Below are 10,406 nucleotides of genomic sequence, written 5' to 3'. Positions count from 1 at the left end.
TTATATCCATCTTCTTCATGTAGCATCTGGCTAATTTCATGTACCAGCCCCAAGGACCAAGGACTACCTAACTTTTCTATCTGTCATTTCTTTTCCTGAATCCTTGCTATAATATACTTGGAGTGTTACATTCTTAAAGTTAATGAAGTTACTGTAAATATCATAGAGGCGTGCCTCCACTAGCCTCTGTTTACGCCAGCCCATACCCAGTTTAGCCACTTAGATACCATAATACTCCCCCTCTCTTAACAAATCCAACAGAATAAAGATAATCAACAAGTAAGACAAGTCAGCAAGCATTTATTAAGTGCCTACTATGTGCCAGGCACTGTGCTAAGGGCTGGGGATATAAAGACAAGAAATCCCTGCCCTCAAGGAACTGCCAGTCTAAGGGAGGGGAGACAACATAGAATTATATACAAACAAGATAAGATGGGATGAGTGGCTGGTAGTCTCAGAGGGAAGGCACCAAGATGGAGGACTAGGGTGGGGAACTGATTTCATTGCTATAGTGAACACTCAGATAAGGAAATTCCTTCTACCAAGGCAGGTCAGCCCTTTCCCTGTCAGAATAGTTTGGGGCATTGAGGGGTTGAGGGATTTGCTCCATGGTGCTTCCACCACCAGTATGTGCCAGAGGCAGACCTTAAACTCATCATCGTGGCTTCAAGGCTAGATTCCTATTAACTATACAGCTTTGCCTCAACAAATGTAAGAGTAAATGTTTACTGTACACAAGAATCATAGTACATGGTCTTGAGTCCCAAACTGGTGGCCAATTACTGGCCTGCATCATCTCCCTATGTGTTATTTCACCTGTTTTTGAGAGGCAATCAGAGTTAAGTGACTCCTAGGGTCACACAGTAAGTGCCTGAGGCTAGATTTGAACTCAGGTCCTCCTGACTCCAGTGCTGGTGCTCTATCCACAGCTCCTTCTAGCTGCCCTCCTCCCAATTTCATATACTTTAGAGGAAGGGATGGGAGGGAGGGAGAAAAATTTGGAACTCAATATTTTGTAAAAATGAATGTTTAAAATTGCCTTTACCTGTAATTGGAAAAATAAAATACTATTTTGAAACAAAAAGTGTTGTTGGGTCCCTACTATTAGGTAAGTATATGTATGTTCCGGCCCCATGAACATGAGGGCATCACTGGTATTCCAGGGGGTACCTTGGCTGTTGACTGTAGGACAATGATCTACAGAGTACCTGCCCAGGCTTTCCTCCCCTTCTGACAGTAGGGGTTTTGCATTTGTCTTGGTAAGTAATACTGACCAAGTGTAAGCCCAACCTGTTCTGGACATGCTCCAGGAACTATTTGCACCAAAGGGGAATCCATCACTCACTTATCAGGTGATCCTAGAGTGAACTAGCAGGTTCTGCTCTGGGTAGAGCCTTTGAAACCATTCCACTACCAACCAGCCAGGCTACAGGTACTTTACAAACCCTAACAGGGCCTCTGTTTCCCCACTCCATTTTGCAGTCCATTAACCTGGGGTCTAAGCTTTCACATGAACACAATGGAACCCTGAACATGGGACTGGGGAAAAGGGGTCTACTCAGGTCTTAACCATAACACAGCACAGACTGCTTTGTAAGAGGCAGGTTTTCTTTTCGGGTCTCAGACATCAACCAAGAGCTAGACCTCAGCCTAAAGCCATCTGGAAGCTTCGAGTGCTCTACATTCCTGCCAAACTACTACATGCTGATCTCCAAACTTAGCATTTTATTATCCACCTCCAGCTCCTCTCTCTCTCTGACTCTGTCTGTCTCTCTCTGTCTCTGTCTCTCTTTCTCTCTCTTTCTCTGTCTCTCTCCCCTCTTTCTGCCCCCCGCCAAGTTATCATGCATGCTATGATCTGTTTACATATTGCCTGCCCCTAATCCTGGGATTTTCAATGTCCTGGTCCCCTATGCCAGTCTGGTGAAACCTGTGAACCTTTTCTCAGAAGAATGTCTTTAAATACGTGAAACAAAATACAAAGGCTCACAAAGGAAACCAATTATACTGAAATGCAGTTATCAAAATTTTGTTTTAAAAACGAGCATACCAACTCCAATCTAAGAACTCCTTCAGGCCTAGTAGAATGTGACAGGACAGGACAGGACAGAGACTGGTTTGTTGTTATATTCCCAGCACTTAGCATAGGGCCTTGCACACTATAAGCACTTAATAAATGCATGTTGGGCTAGTTTGAGGCACAACATGCCCAAGGCAAACAGAGGTGATGAAGAGCCAGAAGTCTACCATGTCATCCCATACCTTTAGTGCTAAAGAGGATTTAATGCAAAAGAATCATCCAAGAAACTTTCTACTCATGTTCTCCCCCAACAAGAGGACAACAACCTGACTGTGGACCCCATGTCCAGTTAACATAATAAACGATTGGCAACCATGGAAAATGTCGAGTTAAAGCATTAGGCTGCTCAAAAGGCATTTTAACAGTGGTCTTCTGCAGACACAGCACTTCAACCCAAGGAAACAACTCTCAGTGAAGAAATTCCTTTAACTTCGGCCTGTTGATGAGAGTGGCATTTTTGAGGGTAAGGAAGAGATGGTGAGGAAAAGGACCAACCATTCCCTTTCAATCATGCTTGCTATAGCTCGTGAGTCCACTCCTACAGGAAGGCTTTCCAGATCTCCCTAGTTGTGTTTTCTCACCTGTATCCTCATGTGCTCTCTTACTCATATCATTGACTCCCAGGAGAATATAAGTTCTTTGAGGGCAGGGCCTGATTTTCGTTCCGTTTTTGTTTTCACTAAACCTTGCATAGGACAGGGCTTAATGAATGCTTATGGGATCTGATTAATGCAACCATGATTCCAGAAGACCAGTGGTGAAAAAATGCTCCCCACCACCTACTAGAGAGGTGATGGACACAAGATGCAGGATGAGACACACATTTTTGGACCTGGACAATAAGAAAATGTGTTTTGTTTGACTAATTTGTTAAAGGTGTTTTGTTTTTCTTTTTTCCAAGGGAGGGGGAATAAATGCTTAATAATTGAAAAAAATTTAAAAAATCAATCCTTATTGAATGAGTTTAATTTCATCCACCTCAATTCAATTCAATTGAAACTGAGCAACGCTGGGCTCTGACACTCAAGAGAGAATGTACAAACTGACTAGCAATCTCCTTGTCCCATTTCTATAGCTAGGAACCCATAGATGGAGCTTATTGGGGGAGGGTCTCACAGATGGATATATGGTGGTTGTTATTCAGTCACTCAGTCATGTCCAGCTCTTCATGGAAAATGAGCTAGAGAAGGAAATGGCAAACCACTCCAATATATTTGCCAAGAAAACCTCAAATAGATATATAGTGTCCACACCTAATTTCATTGAGTGAAGAGCTCGTGGGCGGAGAGCAGGTACTATCAGCACCAAGGATAGGGCATCCAAAGGATTCATTTTCATCCCATCCCGCGTGATGGGTTATTAGGCTTCAGGAAGCTGCCATTTGAACTTCAGCATTTGGGTGAGTTTTCTGGCCATAATAGGATGGAAAGAAGGCTTCCAATATGACTCTACCACCCACAGAATTCTAAGCAACAAAACCATTTAGTGAGAACTCAGCAGAGTCTCTACATCTTTGTTGGCTATCAGGATTGACTACCAGCTACAAGAGTCCATTATTATCTGCTATTTCCATTTTGAAGGAGGGCACCATTCAATTTGTATCTTTTCCCAAGGGTCTGATTACTCACCCCCAATCCCAACTCCAGCTCCATGGACCACTCAACCATCCAGGAGCAACTGGCCAACCATGTTCTTTAGCATGAAGTGATAGCATATGTCTTTCCCCACAAAGCCAAAGAACATATGCCCAGCTCTAGACAGGGGAGGGGCTCCAGTCCAACAGATCAATGGGTTCCCCAATCACCTGGTAGAATAAAAACATCCAACAGTCCAGATTCAAGTGAAAGCTAAATGGACATGTGTTGAGTATGTTATAAAGAGAAGATATTGGTAAGACTATATAAGTTCTGGGGTCCCTTTCATCTCTGAGATATTGTCTCTGTGACCTATGACATCACTGGGATATCTCAGATCATTGCTGTATTTGGAGACACTCAGGCCCAAGCTGGAAATTCCTTACATTTTTTATGTTTTCCATAACTATTTTTAGGGCTCTATTAGTACAGAATTCCCCATGGGGAATACTAATACATGATGGGGTAGTGAACTGGTCCCACCATTCTGGAAAGCAATTTGGAATTTGTTTGTTGTTGTTCAGTTGTTTTGGTCATGTCTGACTTTCCATGACCCCATTTGGGGTTTTCTTGGCAAAGATACTGGAGTGGTTCACCATTGTCTTTTCCAGCTCAATTTACAGAGGAGAAAACTGAGGCAAATAGGGTTAAGTGACTTGCCCACAATCACACAGCCATTAAGTGTCTGAGACCTAATTTGAACTCAGGTCTTCCTGACTCCAGGACCAGAACTCTATTCACTGAACCACCTAGCTTCCCAATTTGGAAGCAATTTAGAATCATGCCCTAGAAGTTACTAAACTGTGTATATGCTTTGACCCTGAGATGCCACAACTAGGTTTATACCCTAAGGAGATCAAAGAAAGAGGAAAGGGACCCATGTCTACAAAAATACTTCTAACAGCTCTTTTTGTGGTGGCAAAGGCTTGGAAGCTGAGAGGGTATCCATCAATTGGAGAATAGTTGAACTAATTATTGCATGTGAATGTGATTTAATACTATTATGTTATAAGAAATGATAAAGAGAATGGTTTTAGAAAAACCTGGCAAGACTTGTATGAACCAATGTAGAATAAAGTGAGAAAACCCAGAATAACAATTTATCCTATAACAACTATCTTGTAAAGACAAGCTACTTTACAAGACTTAAGAGCTCTGATCAACACAATGACCACCCCTGATTCCAGAGGAATGATGATGAAGCCTGCTACCCACTCCCTAACAGAGAGGTGATGGACTCAGAGTCCAGACTGCGACAAATTAGTTTTGGCGTTTTGTTCTGGTTTTTTTTTTTTTAATAAAGCCAAGGCAAGACGTCGTTTTGCTTAACCATGCATATTTATTTTTTTCCTTAATAGCATTTTATTTTTTTCAATTACATGAAAAGATAGTTTTCAACATTCATTTTTGTAAAATTTTGGGTTCCAAATTTTTCTCCCTCACTTTCTCTCCTCCCTCCTTCCCATGGCAGCAAGCAATCTGATATAGGTTATACATGTACAAACATGTTAAGCATATTTCCACATTAGTCATGTTGTGAAAGAACAATCAGAACAAAAAGAAAAACCACGAGAAAGAAAAAAAACAAAAAACAAAAAAAGTGACAAGAATATGTTTCAATCTTATGCATATTTATTATAAGAGTATTGTTTTTCTTTTTCCAGTGGGAGGAGGAGATAGGTAGGAGATAGGAAGATTTTCATTAATTGAAGAAAATGAAATTTAAAAAGAAATTAGATTAATAATAATAGTTAAAATATCAAATCAGCCCTAGCACTACCCTTTTTAAGATATACAGTATCAGACTCAAAATGTTTAATGTTCTAGTGCCTCAGATTCTTCATCTATGAAGTGTGGATAATTATAGCCATCTCCTTTATTGGAATGTGGCTAAGAATGTCCAATTATTAATGGCTACTGGTCTGAAAATAGCATCACAGGAAGATTTTTCTTATAACATTTTTCAGGGTGCCCAGAATTTTGACCATCAGTTGGTGGAAACATTCTGATGCTTGAAGCTGTGACTCTGAACTTGGAGAAAAATATACTTTATATTTATGGAAATGTTTTCAAGGAATATTTTAATGAAGGTTCACTATTTCATGAATAAGGAATTTTTGAAAGGAAAGTAAATGTTTGAGAAAAAAACTATTCAGCAATAAAACTGTCTAAATATACACTTTGTGAGATTTTTAAAAGAAATTCAAAAAGCAAAATCCTCACATGCATCTTTTTCTCTAGATGAGGGGATTCCTTTATCCTTTTAGCATGATAACTAGGAGAACTGATGGGCTCCGAGCCACCAAGACTGGGACCCCTGTTTAGTTGTTACAAGGTTGGAGGGTCCATGGATCCATTTTTGTAACTAAAAGACTAGATGCTGGTCAACTCCATCCTAGCTCTACTGCCAACAGGTGGCTTGTATTACTTTCGCCTCCTCTCCACAACATGAGTTCATTCAACCATGACCTCATCAGTCAACCACCACTCTCTACCATTCTTTTGATGGACCTTAAGTATGATGATTGATTGACATTAAAGTATCAATCAAAAGAAAACAATTCCCTAAATCCTTTACCTATCCCTGGAACTGCATATGGCCTTAAGGGCTCCCCTAAGGTTCCTACCTTAGGTCTGAGGCAGGGGTCCTTTAGGCTGACTGAATGGGTTGGACTAGGGAATATCACCTCTTGTCTAGATGGCAAGTTTGCTCCATCTTGGAGTGACAAACTTATAGTCAACAAAGTTTCTAGCAGCAGGTACAGTCACCTGGCCAAGAGGCTGAGGAATTCATTCCCCAGGGGGCTGAGTGTGGGGACTGTCTGGTCAGATTTATCACAAGAGATGCATCCCAGGTGAGACTGTGCTGGTTCCCTGGCTGTAGCTGAAAAGAGCTGTGAAACAGCTTTTCATTTTCCTTGACATATTCAATAATCTGTTCACAATCAATTCACTGCTCTCCCCTCTTTCTAACCCTTTCTATCTCCAATATATCTATGCCTTACAAAGAATGTAAGAGAAATGATCACCATCACACTTCCCATCAAACACCATTTCCAACTGGAGTAGGAGGTCAAGGGAAGAACAACTCTTCAGGCAGGGAGCAATGTTTCCCCGCTCTGTAAGTTAGTCACAGGCAACTGTCACTCATTCTAATCCCCACTTCTCCATAGTAGCTCTGCCTCTGGCTTGACTAGACAACAATTCCTATGAAAATTATTTGAATGTGTTAGTGGCTGCAAGGTCAATGTTAGTCAGTTGTGTGTCCTTTTTCAAAATGAAAATGAAAACAAAACCAAAAAAACAACACTCCCTTAGGCTGGTTGAAGAATGGTAATGCCAGAAAGAGAGAGATGAAGGTTCTTCTATCTTCTGCCCCAGATTACTGAGTGCTATGTTCAGTTCTGGATATCACATTTTGGAAAAGACAAGATATAAGCCAGAGCACCCCCAGAAGAAAGTGAACAGTCTAATGAAAGGACTGAAGAATGTACCATATGAGGACCAGTTGAAGAAACTGGGGATGCTTAGTCCAAAGAAAAGATTTAGAGAGAGCATGATAGCTGTCTTCAACAGTTATCAAATCATCCATGAATTGGATGCCTTACCACTAATGACTCTAATGATCTAAGTATTCAGTTTCAAATCTGGAAGGCTTTGCCCTTAACAGGATGAAGCTGAGAAGAATTCTCAAAAGAGTAGGATCTATATCCTCTGAGTGTGTGAATGGAGAGCAATGGTAGATGAAGCTGGAAAAGTGGACTAGAGTCAGGTTGTAGACGGTCTTGAATGCTAGCCTAAAGGTAACAGGGAACCACTGAATATTCTTGTGCAGTGGAGTAGCCTGGCACAGTAGGATCACCATCTACTAGGGTCTCTGCCATGTAATCTGGGCTAGCTTTTCCTTAAAATGCAGAGAAGTTGCTCAAGACTAGATTAGTCCAGGGGACTAAGGATGGAGCCTCTATGTGTCTTCCTGATTGTCTAAGGTATAAAAATGTCAGCCTATGAAGAGTTATCACCCCTCAGACTTGAGAGAGGTCTCACTTCCATGCAAATCAACACAGGCTTCTAACCAGACAGATTTCTATATGGAAATGGGGTGGGGCATAGTGCCTTCTACTTCAACCAGTGTTGTGTTTTTGCTGAATATTCTTTTTTTTAACTCAATTTGAAAGTGTAACCTGAGCCCCTAAGCCCATTGGTAAGGGACTCTCCTTTTTAGTGGACATCAATGTCCTGAACTCACATGAAAAGCCAGACAAAGTTGAAGAGTGGGAGAGATCCAGAGATCCAGGCTCTTCAATCTTTGAGCTTTTCCTAGCTTCAAGCTTTAAGAGGGAAAATGAACAAAGCCAACATTCCCTTAGGTCGCTGAAGGAAGAAAAAAAACTCTAGAAAGAAGCCAACATGTAGAATTTTAATCATGTCCCCATTTTCAGCTTGTTACACTACAGACTTTGGAGAATTTCTTTTTGGGTGAAATCTGGGACTCTCTTTTGGTTAAGCTGAATTACCTCACTCCCAGAGAGAGAGAGAGACAGAGAGAGAGAGAGAGAGAGAGAAATAGGTGCCAGAATATCTTTTTCATTCTATTTTTAAATAAACTTCCTTTTGTTAAATGTTAAATAGCCTGAGTGTTTCATTTCATTTCAATGCTGAGCCTGGACCACCAGACTTGCCTGAATCAGACCTGGCCCAAAACATATGATCAGACTCATGATTTAAGATTATTCTGGCAGCCTTGTGGAGGGTGGATTTGAAAGGGGGAAAGACTAGAAGCTGGGAGGTTTTTAATAACCAATAATATGATTAACATGATAACCAAATTAATAGGCAAGGAAAGAGGTGATCAAGAGTTGAACTAAGATGATGGTCATGTAAATGGACAGAAAGGAATGGATGTAAGGGTGCTGTAGATGTAGAATCAATAGGGTTTATCAAATGTTTGGATAATGGGAGATAAAGAAGGAAGAGTCAGTGATGACCTGTGAACCTGAGTGTCAAGAAGGATAGTGATGTCCTCAACCAAAAGAGAGGAGTTTGGAAGAGGAGCCAGGTTAAGGGGCAGCGCAGTGAGGAAGGGAGAAGATGATGAGCTCCTTTTTTGATATATTGAGTTTAAGATGCTAATGGGACATCCAGGTGGAGATGTCCAATAGGCAATTAGAAATGGGTGACTAGAATTCTGGAGAGATTAGAATTGCATATAAGCCAGAGCACTATCAGAAGTGGGTGAACCAGTTAGTGAAATAACCAATAGCTGTGCCATAGGAGGGTTGGTTGAAGAAAATGGGGAAGCTTAGCCTGAAGAAAGGATTTAGAGAGAGCATGATAGCTGTCTCCAAGCATTTGAAGATCTGTCCTAAAAAAGAAGTGTGTAACAACAACAATAACAACAACTAGCATTTCTATGGTGCTTTGAGGTTTGCAAAGTGCTTTACAAATATCTTACTTGATCTTCACAAGGTAGGTACTATTATTATCCCCAATTTGCAGTAAAGGAAACTGAGGCAAAGAGAGGTTAAGTGACTTGCCATGGGTCATGCAGCTAGTAAATGTCCAAGTTCAGATTTGAACTCAGGTCTTCCTGACTCCAAATTCAATGCTTGCCACCTATTTTCCAGACTAGTTCTCTGGGGAATGGATGGGAGCAATGGATGGGAGATGCAAAGAGGCAGATTTTTAAGGATAATAAACTGCCTAAGGTATAATGTACTGCTTCAAGAAGCAATGGATTTCCCTTCATTTAACACTATCAGGCAGAGGAGGTACAATTACTTGTTGGGGATTTTGTAGAATTCTTAGGCACAAGTGAATGAGGTGGCCTCTCAGATCTTAAATTCTGTGACTCTGGACAGGTAAGTGGAGGACTGATTCTTAGACTCTTAGGATCATAGATTCAGAGCTGAGAGGAAATTCAGTGCCACTTAGGTCAACACCTTCATTTTGCAGATAAGGAAACAGAGAGGCCCAGAAAGGTTAGGTGACTTACCAAAAGTCACAAGGGTAATAAGTGACAGAAATCAATCAATCAATAAATAAACATTCATTAAGCACCTACTATGTGCCAACCTTTATGCTAAAAGCTGGAAGATGGAATTAGAACCCAGGTCCCCTGACTCCAAATCCACTGCTCTTTCCACTCTGCCATGAAGTTTGCCAATGAAAGTGAGATCAGCTAGATGGCTGAAGCATGAAAGAAACATGACATGAGCAAATTTAGAGCTATCTCCATTCCAAATGTTCTTATGGACTATTTGTGCCCGACCTGTGGTCTACCTTCCAAGACTTCCAAGCTCATATTGGTCTGATCAGCCACAGTTTGACCCCAATGTAGGGATGTCATTTTGATCCTCTTCGACCACAAAGGACAAAAACCAATCAACTAGAGTTTGAAGGGATGGCAGGTCAAGGCTCAGGGAACAGCTGAGCACATTTATAGACAACAGGAAAAGAGCCATTAGATAGGAAGAGATTGAAGATGATAGAAAGGGAATGAATGAGCCATGGAGCAAGCTCTAGGAGAAGAAAAGAAATAGGTTCAAAATTTAGAGGATCACCCCGCTCAGTTCAGTCAAACCATTCGGTCAATCAACAAACAGATCAAGCACCAACTATTGCTGGGCACTGTCCAAGGTGCTGGAAATACAAAGAAAAATGAAAAAATCCTTGTTCTCAAGGATCATAGG

Source organism: Vombatus ursinus, unplaced genomic scaffold, assembly GCF_900497805.2.
Source record: "Vombatus ursinus unplaced genomic scaffold, bare-nosed wombat genome assembly UNPS02014859.1, whole genome shotgun sequence".
Taxonomy (NCBI): domain Eukaryota; kingdom Metazoa; phylum Chordata; class Mammalia; order Diprotodontia; family Vombatidae; genus Vombatus; species Vombatus ursinus.
The sequence above is the reverse complement of the archived record's forward strand: the minus strand, read 5'-3'. Positions refer to the sequence as shown.